The 20,450-nt window shown below is 40.4% G+C and overlaps 1 protein-coding gene across 18 annotated transcripts in view; it reads left to right on the plus strand.

Moving 5' to 3' along the window:
• The first annotated feature begins 1,577 nt into the window (after window positions 1-1,577).
• The window catches only part of Shab (Shaker cognate b), a 66,600-nt gene continuing 47,727 nt past the window's right edge, over window positions 1,578-20,450 (plus strand). For 16 of the 18 annotated variants that reach the window (XR_011604274.1, XM_065864900.2, XM_065864904.2 and 13 more), the window contains exons 1-2: window positions 1,578-1,642; window positions 3,792-3,988. The gene's annotated coding sequence lies outside the window, so the exon portion shown is untranslated. Of the gene's footprint in view, window positions 1,643-3,326; window positions 3,346-3,393; window positions 3,541-3,791; window positions 3,989-20,450 lie in introns of those variants that run through there. The other 2 variants (XM_070996414.1, XM_070996415.1) reach the window with 2 other exon arrangements.

Consider the following 20,450-nt stretch of genomic DNA (forward strand, 5'->3'; position numbering starts at 1 on the left):
TGTAACCCGTGGAAGGGCCACTCCCCCCTAACTGCCCACCGCCTCCGCCGTTTTGGGGCTTAGCTGCAATTGGGAAAGGGTTAATTAGAGGCTGGGCCTGGCCATCTCAATGCCATCTCAATCGGTTGGCCAACGAAACCATTAAAATCGCCGTTTGCCCCGGGCCAATTTCATACCTCTGTCGCATTTTTTTTGGCCCACTAACCCGTCGAGCATCACCCGCTGTAATAGCTGTTTCAGGCGGACAGTTTTTAATTTCGACTTATTTTATGAGTTCCCTCCTAAAAAACCATAAAACGTTTTAAAGCCCCACCGAAAACGCTAGAAAATCGCGGGCAAAACGCCTTTTTGGTTGTGATCTTCGATTGGTGGCTGACAGAAGCTTTATTATATTACACTTATCTGATATTTTCATTTGAACAAAAATCGTTTTCAAATATATCTATAAACAACAGTAAAGTCTATTTATTATCTATTTGTTAAAAATATTTTTCATGCTTCTATCAGACTTTAAAACAATTTACACAATATATGTTGAATGTTTGGTTTCATCAATTTTATATCACATCTGAAACATCTTTCAAACATTTTAAGGCCACATTTTAAATTTCTTGCATTTTATTGCCCACCCTACATATTTTAACAGTTAATAAAATAGTTTAAATTATGATTTCTCTTATATTCAAACGCAATTTTCTCCTACTTCTTTTTAGCGCATAGCACATTATAAAATCTGAAAACAATTCGTGCCGGGTGTTCTTTATGATTGTTTAGCCATAACAGCCTCCTCCTGTCACTTAGGGCATAATTTATATTCATGACTGGTCAAGGCGCCTAAAGAAATCCCAAGGTGGGGGAAAAGACAAAGAGAAAGCAGGAACTTTTCACCACATGTCCTTCAGATAAACAGAATAGCACAAGAGAAAACCATATGTCTTGGATTTCAACACCATAAGCGGTTCTGTTTCGCCCTTGTCTACGCCTGTCATTTAAACTAAATGGCCATAAATAATGAGGACTTAATAAGTTTCAATGGCTGTCGTAGAAAACATTCCTTTAAATCTATAAAAAATGCTGTGCGAACAGTTGAGTGTTTTTTCACACGGTTTGAGTTTCCATTATAGGCAGTAGGGTTATTTCAAGATGCGAGACGTTTCCTCGAACTAAGCTATTTTTTGGAGATTTTAGTAAAATATAAATACAAATTAATAGACACGTTTTAATAAAATTCGAATATCCCCTGTAACAGTTAAGACATATGAAGTTAAAAAAATTAATAGCTTTCCTTTATAAAGAGATTTTTAAGTAACACAACAATTTAAAATAAATATATTCCAACTTTTAAGATTACAATGTATATCAGAACAGGGTAACCCCCGCGTGTTCTTCCGCCTGACAACTCAAATAAAATGTGTGGTATTTCGGATTTCAACCCCCATTGGCGTTCCCGGAGCCTCCGCCCCTGCTGGCGTTTCGAAACGCCGAGCGCCGAGCGCCAAAGGCCCATCCGCCATCAGCTGGCCACAAACTCACCACGACGGCGGCGTCGGCAGAGCCGGATCCGGCTGCAGTGGCTCCGGCGGAACAGAACAGCACGGAACGCTCTCAAAAGCGCTGGGCCACAGCTGAGAACGGACGTGTGGTGGGTGCCTGTGCCTCCGGTCGTATACTTGATAATAAGCATTGGGCGCCTCGGGTTCTCCGTCGTGTTTTGCTTTCTGGCAGTCTGTCGGTTGGCCACTTGGTCAGTTGGCCAGCTAGTCGGCAGCTGGCCATCAACTGTTACCAATCCAAATGCAACTCCTGGCCAAAAAGAATAATAAACCAGAAAACAAAAAGTGTGTGTGCGCGGAAATTCGTGAAAAAATGCCAAGAAGTCAATGAGGAAAAATTAAAAATTTCGAAAATAAATCAAGTGTGACAAGAGAGAGATTTGCAGAGAGAGAAAGCAAAAGAAAGCACAAATACCGAAACGTATAATCTGAAATCTAAATTTCTAGTGACGCGTTTAAAAGTGCAGAAAATGTGGCCATCGCAGTCAATCAATTGATTTTTCTTTCTTTCGGCCAGCAGTTGGTGCGGGAAACTCTAAGATATTTGTATCTCTTTTTTTTGGGGTCACAGGACATTAATAATGCCAAGGCAGCACGTTTTGGGGGAAGTTGTATCGTAGTATGGCAAGAACTACCAATAAGATATGTTTATCTGGGTAACGAAACAAATTGCCAAACGGAAGCCCAAATACCAGATCGTCGAAGCCCCAAAAACAGGGTCATATGATTGACAATGGTTAAATGGGGGTTGCTACTTAGTTGGCGTCAGGCGGGAAAAGTCGGGAGATTCGGAAAAGCCAGACAACAGACGCGGCGTCGCAATAATCATAAAGGCAATAACAACACGGCCAAAGAAATCATAAATTCATGTGTCAGCGATTTGGGCTTCCTAGGGGGTTTCCATTCTCGTTTTCGTTTTCAAGGGGGTTTCAGTTTCGGTATCGTTTTCCCCTTCTTGGGGGCTAGAGTCTCCCCTTGATTATTCATTCATGGGTCGTAATTAGCCGAGTAGTTGCAGTTGCCTGAATTATTTGGCAGCCACAACGCAACTTGGCCAATTAGGCGCTTAAAAGATATACACACACAAAAACAAAGACAGGTGGGCAGAGCACACAGAACGGAGAACACCGCACACTTTTCGCTTGACTAAGGTCAAAAGTTGTCGCTCAGTCTCCATAAAGATGGTCCCCCAAAAAATAGAACCCATCTGAACTTGATGCTGTCGCTGAGGCTGCCGACGCATTGCGAGGCTGTTTCGGCTATTTTTAACAAAAAAGCACGCCCGCACGGCCAATAAATTTACCCAGAAAATGAAAAGCCAACAAAAAGAAAAGCCAAAAAAGAGGAAAACACAGAGATCGGAAAACTATATGTACGATGTAGTATGTAGCCTACAACCGAGGCATTCATATTAATTAAACTTTGCAAGTGGAAATCTACTTTGAAAACTTCAAAACTCATTTCTTTCGGGGCGGAATGTAGTTGTCAAATCGCACGCACAACAGGGAAAACAAACCAGCGGGAGAGAGGAAAATCCCAAATACTCTCACACAGAGAGAGAGGGAATTTTCCGAGAGAGAGAGCGCCAGAGAGAGCCATGGTTTTCCAGGAGGTTTGGTTTGGCTTGGTTGGGGCCTTCCAAAATAACACATTCCTCGTACAAAGGATTGGCTTCGCATTGACATTGGAAGCCTCTCGGCTTTCCGCTTTTCCTGCTGCTCGAGTTTGGAGTTTCCCCGACGCTTTCAGTTCGTGGCTAGACTTTGGAGCGTGCTGTGCTTGGAAAAACTGTGTGCGTGAGCAGCGGAAAATCGGAAAAGCCTCCCGTGCCCCCACCCCTTCTACACACACCGCACCTACACACACACACTCACTTTTACACACCGCATTTTCCACAGGCCAGGGCAAATGTGTAATAAAATCGAAACAATGGAACAGCAAACAAAACAACAGAGAATATAATACCGAATTGAAGTTCATTTGAATTGTGAGTGTCGGGGGCCGCAAGAAAAAGTGTTTTCCCTCGGTGAAGCAAGGCGTGTACCACCCATAAACGTACGAATACAAATACAGTGGGGAAAAAGGAAAAGGAGAGGCCCAAAAGGCAGACAGATAGGCTGGCGGAAAAGGAAAATCCGCTAGGACTGGCATTACCATAACGCTAACTCGCCGTATAAGTTTTCCTTTTCAAATTATAACAAAAAGTGTAACTTAAGATGTGTTTTCTTTGTTTTCCAGCGCGTGTGTCTGTGACAACTGTTTTCCTAAAGATAATAGGATAAATGAAAATTCCCCATAATACAATTGGAAAATGTAAAATAAATATATTCCTATGCTATAACAAACAAAACACAAAATCAAAAAACTTAATCAACGCTTAAACAAAACTCCCTAAGTAAATCTTAAACGCAAAAGAAGTTAATACTCCTTAGTTGGTGAGTAGAAATAAAATACTACGTACGTATTTCTTATATTTCTTAAGCTTGTTAAATAAAATACTTAAGTTGAGTGGTATATTACAAAACTACACTACATTATTTCTCTAAATTCTATATACCAAAAATAGGTATGAGAAATGAAGAAATTATTTGTGTATTTCCTGCATACCTTTCTTTATGAACTTATGCTAATACAATCGATATTTCTACTCGTGCCGCACTTTTGGCAACTTTACGAGTCAATTAGCGTTTGTAATTTGACATGCTACTTACTCAGGCTTTCCACATTTTCGAGAAGCCCTTTTCGCATTCGAGCTGGGGTTTTTATCGGCCACAATTACCCGAGCTGCGCAAACACATTTCCCAAGTTGTCAAACGGCCTTAATGGCACCTATGCGGGATCCAGATCCGCCCCGCCCCCAATCCAGATAAGGAATAAAAATAATATAATACTCGTGCTAGTTGACAGACAAGCCAATAATCAAGCGATGTGCCGCAAATATTGTGATAAGGCGGTGCTATCCACCTCGGCGTTTTCGCCCCTTTTTCCACCTGCAGCTGGGAAAAGCGGGAAAGTTTCGGGGAATTTATGGGGGAAATTCGGCTGGGCGAGGCTGGGCCATAAAATATACTTAGTCCAAACATTGTTCGCAGGTGATAAAATTGCTTTGGATGTGTAAACAACAACACTGCACGCTTCTTAATGGCTTGCCAATTTTGTTTCCGTGTTTGGGGGGCGTGGCCCACATACAGAGCAATTTTCTCCAAAGTGAAAGGTTTCCAAAGGGATTGACGGGATTGTCGGGAGCGAGTGAGGCGGAAAAGCCTGTTAGAATTATGGAAAAATCAGTAAGTGCACTCGAACACGCTCTTCTAATCTATAAATCAGCTTGTGTTAAATTGGATGTAGGTAAATATTTTGAGAACCTTTTACTCTCAATATCAAGCATAAGTTTTGTTGCCACTTACTGCTTGTGAAAAATTATACTAATTCTTAACATGATTATAAACTATTTTCACAGTTGTATTTTAAATTCTTACAAAATTCAGGACATCTGAGTATCTAAAATAAATTTGTTTTTAATGCACTATTTCGGATACTATGAGAAATTATAACTAATAGGTAAAGAGAACCACAGATTATCTTTCACACTCATTGCAAAATCATACACAATTGTAATGTAGCTATAAGCAAAATATATTCTCAGATATGTCAAAAACCAATGCTCGGAAACTAAAATAGCTTCAGAGCTCAAAGAGCTATTTCCGCACATTTTGTATTTGTTTGGCTTTATAATAATCCAGTTTACTTCCCCATTCGAATATCTTTAGCTGCCATTCAGCCAAAAGTTGGTCCTGAAGGTTGTCCATAAATTTGGTCTTCGGTCTGCGCGCTTGTACTTATTTATCTTTGCACAGTTGCCAGTTAAAAGCTATGAATTGTGTTGGCTGTCGAAATAAATACCAGACCGTTGCAGTCTGACATTTTTATGGCAGTTCCAAATTATTCAGCTCTAGGAGAAAGGACGATGCGAAAGTAGATGCTGAATGAAAATTCCATACGGCATTTGTTCGGCTTTTCCCATCACTTTTTTTCTTGTGGTTCCGAGTAAATTGCGGCTTTCAAATTGATATATTTGTGGTTGTGGATTTAAATGATTTGTCAACTCATTGAACACATGGTATCTTGGCAAACAATGATTAAAGAAATGAGAAAGAAAGTTGTCCTTTATTTTGCAAGTATTTGTTAATGTTCATGGTCCATTAGGCGGCCAAGTTGGGCTTTTATTAGAGTTTGCCAAGTGTGGCATCGCTTACTTGGGCCATTAAAGTTGTTAACTGGATTTGAGGCCACCATGGGATCCTATCCTATCCATCCGCTTGCCATGGTGATAGTTTTTTCTGCCTGCACATTACTTATCCCGGATGTGCTTTTTTCGGCCTGATGACGCGCATACGTCGAAGTTCGGGCTTATCTTGCCCCTTTTTCTATACTCTAGACCTCCGGATTGAGACCGCACCCGTACCCTATCCCCCGGATTCTACCACCACTTGAGCGGAGTCAGCGAAGCGCGCTTCCATTCATGTTTGAGGGCACATAATCAATATTTGGCAAGCAGCCGAATCGCATATGACAAACAGCGACAGGCCCGAGAACTACGCGATATATGCACGGGTAGTATGGTATGGGAATATATGGTATATGGGTTATAAGTGCCACGGGGACTGGAGGAGGGGTCCAAGGCGGAGGCCCATTGCCATCCCATCAGCAAAGTGCATCAGCCCATTGAATCCTGCCTGAGTGGGCTTTTGATGATTTACAAAAACGGATTTTGTTTTTGCCAGCGATACTCTTTTGCATAAATAAAATGGGGAGCGGAGTTGATTTGCTGCTAAATTCTGCATTTAAAAGTAGGGAAAAGTAGGTTGAGACCTTAGGAAAACCCTTTCTTTTAGACATTGTTTTATAAATATATTTTAGGATCATTATTTGGTATATTTGAACATAAGAGATTTATTTTCTGTGGTTTCAGTTAGTTTAGGCTATAATACATTATGGTAGATATAGGGCACCTTCTAATATGAGAGTATCTCCAATTCCTCATTGATATTCCACCGTTTAAATCCGCTTTGGGCTGGCAAATCAACTTCTTGTCGGAGTCGCTAGTTGAGCTTTGTGCAGCTCCCCGAGGCGATAAAAATCAATGGCAGTGGCAGTCAGAGAGTCGCAGGCTACGGATATTATTGCCCCGTAGTTTTTGGCACACATGCAATGCCACGCTGCCTACTCCTCCGCTTTCTCCGCCCACTTTCTTTTTTCATTTCACCCTTTCGCGCAGCGTGGGAGTTCAAAAGTCGCCGCTCTGCTGACATGGGCTGCAAAGTGCATTCTGCATTCTGCATTCTGCAGGTGCAAGATTCTGGCGTGGGCGTTACCCGGCGCTCAGACGACAACACAATTGGATTTAAGGCAAGATGACAGCGAAAGGCGGGGAAAATCGTGGAAAAGCAGCCTGAGCAGTCAAAACTTTGGGGCTTGTTGTCCCCCTTTTTTTTTTGTTCCACCGAGCCTTGTTTGTCAAGGCAGAGCTGCCAAGAAAACGGCAGCGCGCCACAAATTTTCCCTTTCAATTGGACAACTAGAGCGGCAAAGGGGGTCAAGACGAGTAAACACTTGTGCAGTGAGAGAAATCTGTCATGAAAAAATTCTGGCCTAATAGAAAAGTAGGAAAATATCTATCAAAGATTTTCATAAATATGTTTTAGACATTTTTGAAGGCATTTAAATTCCAAGCTATCTTTATCATAATTTAAAAAATGCCAATATGATATTTTGTTGATCTTTTGAGATGTACAAATTTAATATAATATATTAAAAAACACAAGCCAAAATTGTATTGCTTCATTTTCATATTATTTTCAATCTATCTCTCTGCATACACTGAATCCTGAACTTTCTCCCAGTCCATAGAATCTCCTCCCAGGCTGTCACAGACTTCTGGAGCCTGCTCGGATCTCCGATTCGCAGCCTGCTGGCTTATTTATTCATGTGCTTCGAGTGGATTGCATTTGCCTGAGCGATGGAGTGCCAATTGCTCACGCCCAAGGGATTCCGCTTCGATTTGCTGCGCAACGCGGCGTATACGCAACGCGATTAATCTTGGCCGCCCAAAACGTAGCTCATTAGCATGAAAGTGTTGTAGAAAAAGAAAACATGGAGCAGAAAAACAGTGCAAGATTAATTGTGGGTCGTGTGCTCATCGTAGCTCCTCTTTTCGGCCACTTTGGAGGCAGCCGCTCGTTTTGGCCTAAGTGCCAGCACATTTATGCTAAATGGCCAGCCAAGAATTGTCTGCGGCAACAACTTGAAACTAATTGCCTCTTGACTTTCCTTTCCCTGCCCTCCATGCGGATGATTTTCCACCCACTCTGCTGCCATCGCATTTTGTCCTGGCTGGGTAATTGTTCACGGAGAACTGCACTTAAACACACAACATTACCGGGAATGTGTGGCAAAATGCTCAAATGCAATTGCTATTGCGGCTGTGGCCCGATGTGCGATGTGGTACACCTCTAATCACACAGCAATGGACGGGGCAAGACTGGAAAAGCCACAGAAAAATATATAAAATACGCAATATAGAATGGAATGGAGAGGATAAACTTGCTCATGGGTCGAGAAAAGTAAAACAAAACTTTCACTATACCAAAAGGTGCTTTAAAGTTGATGGCTTATGAGTTATTTCGAATTATGTGGTGTGTGGAGAAAATAAAAAATCAAGATTGAGGGTCAAAACTTTAACATTTTCTTGTTCGATATTTTTGCAAATTCAATGGTATTCAGAATGGGTACCCAAATCTTCACTTCTAGATACCATAACTTGAGTTATTGGAGCCCGATTAAGACGTGGGATACCTCTGTGAATTTATGGTTGAATCCTCTAACAATTTACATTCAAGCTTATCTTTTTAACGAGGATCGAAATTTTAACCCATTTTCATGTTAGATTTTTCCTTATTTCCCAAGGGGTCCAGAAAGGGAACCCAAAACTGCACTTCTAGAATCCATAACATTAGTTATTGGACCCCGATTTAGACGTGGGATACCTCTTTGAATTTGTGGTTGAATTATCTAAAAGTCCACATTTAAATTTGCCTTTAAAACGAGGGTCAAAAATTTAACCCATTTTCATGTTCGATTTTTCCGTAATTCCAATGGTATTCAGAATGGGAACCCAAAACTGCACTTCTAGATTCCATAACTTGAGTTATTGGTCTCCGATTTAGACGTGGGGTACCTCTTTGAATTTGTGGTTGAATTATCTAAAAGTCCACATTAAAATTTACCTTTAAAACGAGGGTCAAAAATTTAACACATTTTCTTGTTAGATTTTTCCGTATTTCCTAAGGGGTCCAGAAAGGGAACCCAAAACTGCACTTCTAAATCCCATAGCTTGAGTTATTGAACCCCGATTTAGACGTGAGATACCTCTATGAATTTGTGGTTGAAATCTCTAACAATTTACATTCAAATGAATCTTTTTAACGAGCACTTCTAGATTCCATAATTTGAGTTATTACCTCTTGCTTTGAGAAACTCTCCCCGAAACTAACTAATTAAAGGCCAAGAAAGTAATTATAGTGATAATCAATCACCGCGCACTTCCAACAATTTTCATTACGAAATTAAACTCGGTTTCATGGAGTGTGATTCCTGGAAATCTTTTAGCTGCATCCGAGTTTTTCCCCAGCTGCCACGAAGAGTTTTCCGCCAGCAAACCACGCTTTTCCGCTTTCCGTGGCCAAAGGGTGCGGGGAAAATGGGAGGAAATGCCAAGGCTGTTGCAGTCACCATTAGCGTCATCATTACCATGGGAGTGATCATGAAACTTCATGATTGCCTGGGTTTTCTTTCTTCGCCCAAGTGATAAGTACCTAAACATGAGTTTTCCTTCCCCCAAGCTCACACTGGCATAATTCTTTTTTAATGGCGTTGAGATTCAATTAAGTGAAACCCTTTCTCTTGTCATTTCTTGAAATTAAATGAAAATTCAGCTGGTGAGTGTGTGCGCTCGGGAAAGTGGGCGTGGCATGCCTTGCGTATGTTTGTGATATCTTAATAAAGTTAAAAGCGCTAGCGCTTTTTGTTCCAACTTGTTACTGTCATCTGCACACGATTGTGAGTGAAAAACTGGAGGAAAAGCGGCGAGGGGAAAGCTTGAGGAAAATCGAGGACTTGGCGCAAACTTTTCGTCGCTTTTTGCTGGCGACATCCTGGCCTGTGCGCCAGATCAAAGCTGCTCAAGGAAATTGAAAAATAAAATTTTGCACTCCCAAGGAAAGAAGAACAAGATTTGGGCTTGGTTTGGGTGCCCACAAGCAAAAAAAGAAAGCACAAATCTGTGAGGCTGAAACAAGGCTTAAATTTCGTGTTAAGAATCCGCCTTTCTCCATCGCTTTTTGTCCTTCTGGGATAATGGTCACGCTCTGTGTCGCTGCCACTTTTATCTGCACCGCCGTTGTTGTTTTTGTTCCATGTCTCCGGCGGCGCAAAAACGGAGGAGTTTCGCTGGAAAAGCAATGGAAATGTCTACGGCGCTGGCTTTTACTCCACGGGCTTTGTTCCTACGGTCTTGGTTTATTTATGGCACATCTGCTGCCACTGCCTTTCCCCCGGAATCTTTTACAGCAGGACCTGCACCCAGCGGATGTGCAGCGTCATGTGCTCCAGGGGGGTACAGGTTGGCCTGACTAAGCAGCAAACTTATAAAAGAAATAAAAAATAAATATCTTAAAATATCTATCAAAGTTCCATTGTGTTTAAAATCATTTCAAATTCGTATTTTAATACTTATATATTTATTACATATATGAAATTACTACCATTATTAGAATAAATAGGTAATGTGATGAAGGCACAAAACACATCCATGCATAATTAATATTTTTTCTGATGGAGGCTCAACAAACTTTTGTCTAACTAAATTAAATTACCAACTTTGTGGCTAGGGTTCCAATGTGTCTTTCAATTTAAAATTATTTAATAGGGTTAGCAGCAAGGCACCATTTATGTCATTAAAAATTTAAATGATGGTTTCAGCTCCTTATAGCACCATTAAGTGAGAGACAACACTTTTACTATTATTAAAAAAAATAACAACAATATATTTTCCAAAAAGCAACACTTTTGGGTTGTTTTTCTTTAGAAAATCAAATATATTTATCTAAATTTGCTTTCAAAGCAAAGCTTCACTGTTCGGACAGTTACTTTGCATACATATGAGCATGTTGCAAGTGAGTTCTGTTGGAATATATGGCTGCACTTTAACTGAAAGGACGACGGCGAAAACTAAAAGGGAAATGCGCCTCGGGCAGCCCTAAAAACAAACACACACAAGCACGCGCCCGCAGGTGACTGCGAGTATCTGTGTGTGTGTGTGGTGCTCGGAGAAGTGACATCTGTATCTTGTATCTGGCAATATTTGCACTCAAGGTGCGGCACCACGGATGCAGATACAAGGATACAGGATGCTTCCTGTTGCTGGATTCCCAGGGAAAAAAGCTGATGGGGAGGGGCACGAATAATTAATAGTGTCTGGGCCCGGTCAATGTGTGCTAACGATTCCAGTTGGCTGCCTGCAACGGTAACTCGAGCTTTCCCACACGCTTTCCACCTGTCCGTGTGTCTGTGTGTGCATGTCCTTTACTATTTAATGAGCACTCAGCCGCAGGTTTCTGTGGGCGTGTAGATACGAATATATATTCCCATCCTGCGGAGGATTCTGCCAGTCACCGTTAAAATGGAAATGCAGAGAGATGGGTGGGAGGAAAAGCGGGAAAATCCTTGCCTATTTTCAGGCGCCTTGAGTGGAAAACTTGGCTGCTTTACGATGCCCCTTCTCTAGTAATTTTCTAAATTTACCTTTTGGGTGCATTTACGGCCAGGCGCTATAAATAACTCCCGCAGACGTATCCTTTTTGTTTACCAAGTTTTTGAATTAATTTCGCTAAGAGCCCTGCCATTTTACCTTTTTTGATTTCAGCAAAGGCCACCCGCTGAAAATCGATTTGAATCATATGGATCTGCTGCCAATAAAATTCGAAAAAATCAACATAGGCACTCGGGCCGATTGCAAACAAATCAATAAAATTGAAAAGTTTATTTGAATTATAAATATACAAATCAGTTTTTACGAGCCTTTCCATTGCAGCCAGTACTTATCGTAAAAATTATGAAATTATGTTTATAAGAGGGCCAACAAAGCGATCGCATTCCCGAATCGAGTAATTTCACATGATGAAAACTTCCGCCCCGAAATTCTCCATTGATTTGTTTGTTTGATCAGTGCGATGGGATCCAGGGGCCAAAAGCTACAAAGATAAATATTAATATTACGATACACACATAAAACACGGCCAATTGCTCATAAATTGCTCGGGTATTCCTCGTATTTATTTACGGCTTCATCATCATTAATCGATGTATACATTGCCAATGCCTCAATATGCAAATGTGCTCCCGGGCAAATGGCGAATTACCGCCACTAGACATAAGTTGGCTTAGCCGCAAAACGAGTGAATATAAGCCAAATCCCAAATGGCATTAGGCCTAATAGGCCCACTACTGAAAAATCCAATTGAAATGGCTTAGCCAAGCACTTAAGGCGGGGGTCGCAAAACTTTCTATTCGGTGGTTGGATAGTGGGATGATTATGCGTCGCTCTGCATCGTGATCAGCAGTTCTTGAAGTTTGATAAAAATACATTTTATTGGCAAAAAAGATTTCATTTTATTTCTATTTCCAGGTGATACAATTATTAATTTAATTTTATTTTAATTTAATTTATTATAATTATATCTTTATATAGACCATGAAAAATATTATTATAAACAATAAATTAATCCATTGAAATAAAATACGTTGAACATTAAAATATCTTATAAAATTAAGAAAATTACCTCATCATTTAAAAAAATTTCCGAATCTTTTTCGGAACCTTTTCCAATCCTCCGCATAAACGTGTTTCCATTAAAGCATAAGACCCTTATTTGCTCATCTACAGATGCGTTCGCCTTTCTGTGTGGTTGTGAGTTGTTTGAGTGTGTAAGTGCCTGAGTGTATGTTTATGCTACTGCGGTGGCTGAGTGTGTGTGTGGGTGTATCTGTGTGCACCGCTCGAGAACTCTTGAGGCTTTAAGCTGGTGCTATATAATCACACTCGACACAGTCATCAACATCATTGACGTACTCATCATTGCCGTCATTCGTGACGCTTGAAAATTTTCTTCAAATTTCAGCCTTTTTTCAACCATATTTTCCATTTTCTTTTCTATTTTTTCCAAGTGTTTGGCACTCGAGTGAGAGATTATCAAAAACTGTTTACTCGACTCGGGACTCGAGTGTGGTGGAGCTGCCAGTTGGCAGTGGCGAGGTTTTTCTCCGCTTTTCCCAATCTTTTTGCTGTTTGCCTGTGGATTTCAGCCACATGTCCTGACACTTTTTTCTGCTCACTTGCCACTGACAGGCGCCCTTCAACGCCCGGCCCTGCCCCCACCCTCTTTGGACATAATTTCCATGAAATTGATTGACAATTGCCGCATTTTGTGGCACATTTGCAAAACAGGCGGCCGCCCGTGGCGCGCTGTATCGATTAGGCCACGGCAGGATGCACGATGTACCACCGGACACGGCGCTGAGTTGAGACCTGACAACTGCCCACCCCGGCAAAATGAAAGGGCCCTCGATTTCAGGTCCCCGGGGTCTGGAGAGCCCGGCCCTTTCCCAGAAGTTTAATTAAATTGCCTGGAGCATTGTGGGACACCAGCGAGGGCAGGCGAACTTTTTCAGTTTTTGAAAAACTCTATTGAACTGAATTTGTAATTAAAATAAAAATTTACTTGATGGTGTTGTAATATATCTTTTATAACTTTACCATAGAAAATGTTTTAAAATTAAAAATTATATCCTCACTAATCTTTTCTTTGAAATATTTAATATATATAAAACAGCTTTATATCAATAAAAGAAAAATGTTTCTAAGATCGTAGGATGGGTAACCCAATTATGCTATAAATAAAAATATATATATTATATAATATAACAATCATACAACTTTGTTTTATTTTAGTTACAGAATTTTAGCAATCAAAGATTCACTCTGTAAAATGGTTGAGCACAACGCAATTCAGCTTCCTTATTTCAACAAAAATATTTCGGTTTCTCCCATACGATTTTTCTTTTTCATTTTCTCTGTTCTGGTTCATTTTGGTTCCAATTGTCCAGTCTTTTCTGCCTTAGCTTCCGTTTCTTATTTCATTTGCAGTGTTTTCCCCAAAGGAATGTCACAAATTTGTGTAATTTGCGCCTGTTTGTAGGCAACACTTTTTGCGCTGCAGCTGGCACTGAAACTGGTGGCCTGAGATGTGCGACTAGGACCCTATTCTCCTGTCTCCCCTCCGCAGATTGCTGCAGATTATCTCGTTGTGCCCGGGCTGTCAAAGGACTCAGCCAGGCAAGAGGCAAAAAAAAGATGGAAAATGAAAACAATTACGTGCAGCGAGTGTGTGTTTCTGAGCCTCTTGCATGGATGCACTCGCAGCTTGACTTTGGCCCATTGTCTTGTTGTTTTTCCAAGGGTCCCTGGGCATCCAGCGACAAGTTGCATCCTGGGGATCCGGGAAACATCTTGATACTCGCATGCAAAACCCCCTCCATTGTTATCCGTCTCAACGCTCTCGGCGGCAACAACAGGCATTTAATTGTGCAGTCGCCAGATGACAGATGCACTCCAAAGTAAACTCGCTTCCACACACAAAAAATAAATCGGAAAATGAAGGGAGTTCGGAGGCAGTGGGAAAATGGGTTGCATCAAATTGAAAATTCTTTGGCCATTGTAAACAAACTGAAATTGTTTGCTTTTCTCCCTTTTTACTGGTAAATTTGTTTCTGGTCCATTGAAGTTGGGTTTCATGTGCTTGATTTGCTCACACAAACAGGGGCCTTTTTTGAATAGAGATAGAGACAGGGTCATCATTTGTATAAATTATTGAAATTATTATCTTATAAAATAAGCGAATCACGCGGAAAAAATGTTTATTTCAGGAAGTAATTCATGGATTACAAATAATATTAAATAATATTTATACTCAAACCAGATCAAAATTTGAAAAAATCCCTAGTTTATCCCAGGTTTTTTCTTTAAAAGCCACAAAACCAGGGAAAATAAATAATGGGGAAAGGAGCTAAGCACTTGGAATCTAAAACAAACATTTTCGGATCGGGTCGTACCCTGTGCATTGCGTGTGTCTTTCGGGGCGTCTGGCAGAGAATTTCCATTTATCAGGTGGTTTCCCAAAGGCCTAAAAATAGCAATTGTTTTCAATGAGATTCCGCTGGCGCTCTTTTTCTCTCGGTCGGGGCTATGTGGGCCACAAAAAATTATATATATAGATATAGCCGGTATATTCTGCGTTTTCCGAGCTGCAGTCCCACTCTCTTTCTCCTTCTCCGTGTGGGTTTTATTTTTGATTCAGCGAAATTGAACAAAACGCTGGCCACCAAAATAAACTGTTACTCATGTCGCCTTCGGTGTGCTTTTTTAATTATTTACAAGACATGTGTATTAATAATTTCGCATATTTAATTCCATGGCTGTCAACGCTGCGTATGCGCAATGACCGAAGTGCACTTTGTTTGCTTGCTTTTCCTTGGTTTCCCAGTTGTTATTGTTATTATTCTGGCCCATTCACGCTCTACGACTTGAGTATAAACAATTTCCCGAGTTTGTTTATGTACAAACACATCGATGAAAACGCCGGGACGTGAGTGTAGATAATTTTCCATAACGCAATGAAAACTGTTTATGGCTAACATATGCTCCGTGCCCAAATCAGGGGCTCTTCCGATATATATCCGCACTTGTGTACCTATATACTTTTTGTATAATTGTTTATTGCTATATTTCGCGCCGTTCCTTTTTGCCAAATGTTTTGAGATTAAAATTTCATTTCGCCAACGAGGAAAAGCTCATTTTCAAATTTTCACATTGCCACAACAACAATGAGAGGCGAATGCAACGGTTTGTTCTGGTCCGATGTGGTTTTCCTCGCTTTTCCAACGGTGGCGTCATCAATTTAAAAATGTGCAGCTGATAAGAAGTCGGTGCAGGGAGCACGGCGCAGGAAATGTGAGTGCCTCGCCCGTGAGTTTTCCTCCGGCGCGTTTTCCATTAATTTCCCGGCAGGCGGGGAAGGTCATTGTGTTCGCTGGCTGCAGTTTATTTTCGGGCGACACACCTACTCGCCGGATTCTCTTCTTTCCCCACCCCCAGCACACAAAATTTGCACTTTGCCGCATGCGTCTGCGAATTTATTTCCGTTTAGATTGTGTCATTTCGGTAATTTTGGCCCGCACGGCGTATACGCAATTTGCGAAAGTGCGCGGGCGGAAATTCGCACCTCGCAAAATGTGTGCACAGAAAGAAAATTATATAAAACACAACTGTTATTAATATTTTTCTTTCTTTTATCTTGTCAGAATGGGATACATATATTATAAAGTATTTTATTTTCAATTAATACCAAAAATATTACTTATCTTATCTTTGATTTAGATTAATATTTTACTTAATACTAAAAATAGAGACCTAGAATATCTTCAGTTTTTTTAAAATACTATGTAGTTAGCCTTAACATGAGAATGCAATTAAGCCTTCGCAATACTTAAACTATCTTTAAAAAATAGTACCAATTAGACCCTGACATGGTGTATAATTTCCATTTCTGTGCTGCAATAACTAACCTGCATTTTGCAAGAACATGATTATGGCCAGCAATTGCACTTATTGCGAATGTCGAGAATGGTGAAAATGCCGCTGGAAAGGCTAAGGTGAGAAGCTTATGGAATTCCCCCGCTAATGGCACCTGCCAACAGTCATCTTCTGGCCAACTGACACCTGTTCAATGCCCAAAGCATTGTTGGGGCTTTATTGATTTATGTGGTGGTGGTTCAACCACTAATGACGTCATCAATAGCTGCTATAAATGACAAATAAATTGAGTGGCAGAAAGGTATTCTTTCATTTCATGCAAGAATTTCTGTCAGCTTTTAGCCCATATCAACTTAATGAAATGCGAAAGCACTTCATTGTTGTTCAAAACCTGTTTGTAAATAGTTAAACGGGCAGAAAGGATATTCAAAGGCGGGGAAAATATAAATAATCGTTTTACAAGGAAAAAGAATAGAGCTTTCCCTGTAAAAGACAATATTTTAAGCGAAAATAAAGGATGCAAAATGCCAATTAAAACGGAAAAGTCCGATTGCGATTCCTTTGTTCCGCCAAACAACTTTCCATTTCGGGACCGCGAGCCCCAGAAAATCTTTTGTTGGGCGAAAGACAAACACCCTGCCCCCGAAAGAGCCCGGGAACCCCACTGACAACCATTTACGCTGAATGGGAGCGGACACTGGGCAAAAACGCGTTTAAACATAAAAACTTAATTATGTGTCAAAAATTGTTGCCGGCTCGTTAACGCAGTGTTCAACATTGCGGCCACGGGCGTTTCATGTTTGTGCATACATTGACGCCCCCCTTTTGCCATTTTCCACCCAGAATTTCCCGCATGCGAGTGCGGCGGTGGGAGAGGCGGAAAAGCCCAAGCTGGGCCAGGAAAATCGGCGAACGACCGCAAACACAAACAAAATAAAGCGAAAATACAAAACTGAGCGAGGACAAAAATGAATGGAAAATCGCATGGGTGGCGGGGCCAAAGGGGCAAAAGGGGTGAGGGGGTGAAGGGGCTTAAGGGATGTGCAAGCCAATAAAAAGTAGCTGTAAAATGGCCTTTACGGCATCCAACTACACGAATTTATGGCCCTGTTTTTGCTGGGTAATGCGCAATTAAAACTGCCAAGTGCATTACATTAAATTAAAATTAAAAATGAAAATGCAATGACAACAGAAACCCGTGTCCATGATAAATTGGCCCGGCCATGGCAGATTCAAGTGCCCAGAAATAAGACAGATTAAATCGAGTATGCGAGTATGTGGAAAATCTCAAAGCGTATATCAATGAAATTTCCCATTTCCCTATCACATGCCAATGAAAGTGGCATTAATCTTGCCAATTTGCGCCTTAATTTACGAAATTTTTTGAATTGGCTACTCATAGTTATGATCATGAATTTATAATATTAATTTGCCAGCATTCGTTGCAATTCACAGGAATATTTTAACAGCTCATGAATAGACGAGCTTATTCAAAGTGCACGTTTAATGGCTATTATAGTTTTAATTAAAACTTGGCACTAGTGCCATAATTTGATTTTAATTATTGAAAAACAGGCGTTAGGTGAAAAGTTTTTAGTCGGTGATTCAGGTGCAGAGAAGGATGTTTCAGATCATGTTTTGAGGAACAGAAATAATAGCGAGTGAAATACTAAAATAAAAGCTCAAAGATTGACAGAATATTAGGCTCCTTTATACAAATTCAAATACATTTCCAATCAAAATATATTTGAAATATTTTTTTCAATATCCAATCAATTTAAAATAACACTTTCTAAGGATGTTGAAGACTTTTTAACATCGAAGCGAAGCTTTCTCCCCTAAAAATTTCCTCCGGGCCAACGCTGCGTATGCGTTATTCATGCAATTCATTCAGTGCTAGCATCAGCTGTTCCCCCATCGATTCGCCATAAACAATCGAAACGAGAGGAAAAACCAATTAAAATCATGCGTCGAAATGCGCGAACACTTTGGGAGTGGGAGTGGCACAGGGGGCGGTGGGTGGTAGTAGGTTTCTGTTCAGTGGGTGGCTAGTGAGGGGGGTAGTGCGACAACACCACAAATAGCTGGCATCGAGCATCGTCAGCTGGTCCATAAAGTATTTTGGCCTGCCTACGCGACCATTAATGCTGTAAAAGCATTGCGACGACGTCGAGATATGCAAAAAAAACCAGAAAATTCAAGACGGAACGAAAATAAAACTGAAATTGGTTCATTACTAAGGGGTTTTTTTTGGGGGTCGGGATGGGGAGAGGTCCCGAGGGGGCGGCCACCTTGACGTTGCTGCTTGAACTCGAGCCAGAGAACTATTGAAGGGTGTTGCGAAGGCCTGCGGAACTGGCGATGATTTGCACTTATTATAATGGCCGAATTTCCGATTCCAAAAGAAACAGTTTCATATGCTTTTGGCCTTACGAGTCCATTTACACGTAAACAAATTGAGTTGCTCTTGAATTTCGCCCGAAGTGCCGATGTTTCTCTAATTAAATGACAGCTATCTGCCTGTCTATCTGCAACTTGGAATATGTTGTTTCAGTTAGTTTACTTAAGAGCAAAAGTTTTCCATTAAGATTACCCCGGTATAGATTAAACATACGTATATGGAATGTTAAGGGTTTCTATTTTCAACTAATGATGAATATATATATCTTATATTCTTATGAGAATAAGTTGTAGCTATGTATATGCAACTGTGAATATTTTTAATTGGTTGGTTCATATACACCTAAGCTCTTTTCCTTATTACCTATTTCAACAATAATCATGAAATGATTGCATTCAGCTTTTGCATATAAGATTTTCATTTGCTCATACTTTATGCCGCAGCAGTTTTCATTTCGCTTTAACGATTAGGAATTTAGCTCGGGGATTTTCTTTACTTTTTGAATATTTCCATGAAAAGTTGCTACAAAGTACCGACGGCCCATTATACATTTTCACTGGAATTTGTTTTGTTCCACGGCTGTTCGCACGTTTGCTAAATAGTGTTCCCGATGTATTTGCCACTCGAGTGGGCCACAAAATGTGATTGATTAGAAACGAATTTGGCCCGAACGGCGTACAGATGAATCACTTTTGAGAGTGCTGAGTATTTGCATCTGGCCGCCTGGCCCAAAGTTGCGGAAAAGTTTTTCCCGCCCGGCATGTGACCGCTACGTCATGAGTGCGGAAAATGAAGACCCCCGAAAATGTATCCCCACTTCTGACGGGACTTCAAAAGCCAAAAAGGCAGTTGGCAATGTCGAGGCGACTGGGGGACTTAAATGTTTGGCGCATTCATGTTGTCAGTGCGGACATGTCACATTCAAACAACAATGTGTGCCGTACATTAAAAACAATATTCGGATACCAAGTATCTGTGGGGCGGCTCTCCTTGGCAATTGGCCCAGTTTTTGTGGGAAATGCGACAAGCCAAGGGCCTGGATATGTGGGACTCGGAGGACGCCATTGAACATCTTGTCTACAATTAGGTGTGTCAGCTGCAATTAGAATTGATGCCCCAAAATACAAGATGTTCATACGCAGTGCGGGAAAATCTGAGGTGAATCACTGGGCTTTCTTGTAATAAAGGTTCCCAAGAAAAATAATCATTATTCTTATTATTCCCTGGAATTAAATTGAATGTTACTTATTTTCCGTTTAACCCAACAAATACTTTCAACTATCACCAACAAAATCTGCTTCCAAATTGCCAACCAATTGCTTTTCACTGCTCTATTTAATTTGGCTAAAAGCCCATGCCAAAAAGTGAAACCCGTCATCTGTCCACAGATCTGAATATTAAAAAGAAAGTGGAGAAAAATGAAATCGATTTAGTTGAATTGTCAATAAATGGAAAAGTGTTATATAAAACTAATTAGACAGGTTAAAAACAAAGAATTACTCGTTGTATAAATATCTTTTGAAATATATAAAAGCCTATCTAATGTATGATTTCCTATAGTAGAGGACCTAAATCAACATAATTGGCATTTAATTCAGGTTTTTCTTATAAATTTACATTTTCAGCTCAAAACATTTAAATTGTGTTTACTAAAATATGTAGTGCATAATAATGAATCAAAGCTGTACAATTCCCATCCATTTCCACTTTCTATAAACATTGTTTTAAAACCATAACTTTCCTCACCACATTCTGTATTTATTTATATTTATTACCAAATCCTCTAAAA

Source organism: Drosophila suzukii, chromosome 3, assembly GCF_043229965.1.
Source record: "Drosophila suzukii chromosome 3, CBGP_Dsuzu_IsoJpt1.0, whole genome shotgun sequence".
In the NCBI taxonomy this organism is placed as follows: domain Eukaryota; kingdom Metazoa; phylum Arthropoda; class Insecta; order Diptera; family Drosophilidae; genus Drosophila; species Drosophila suzukii.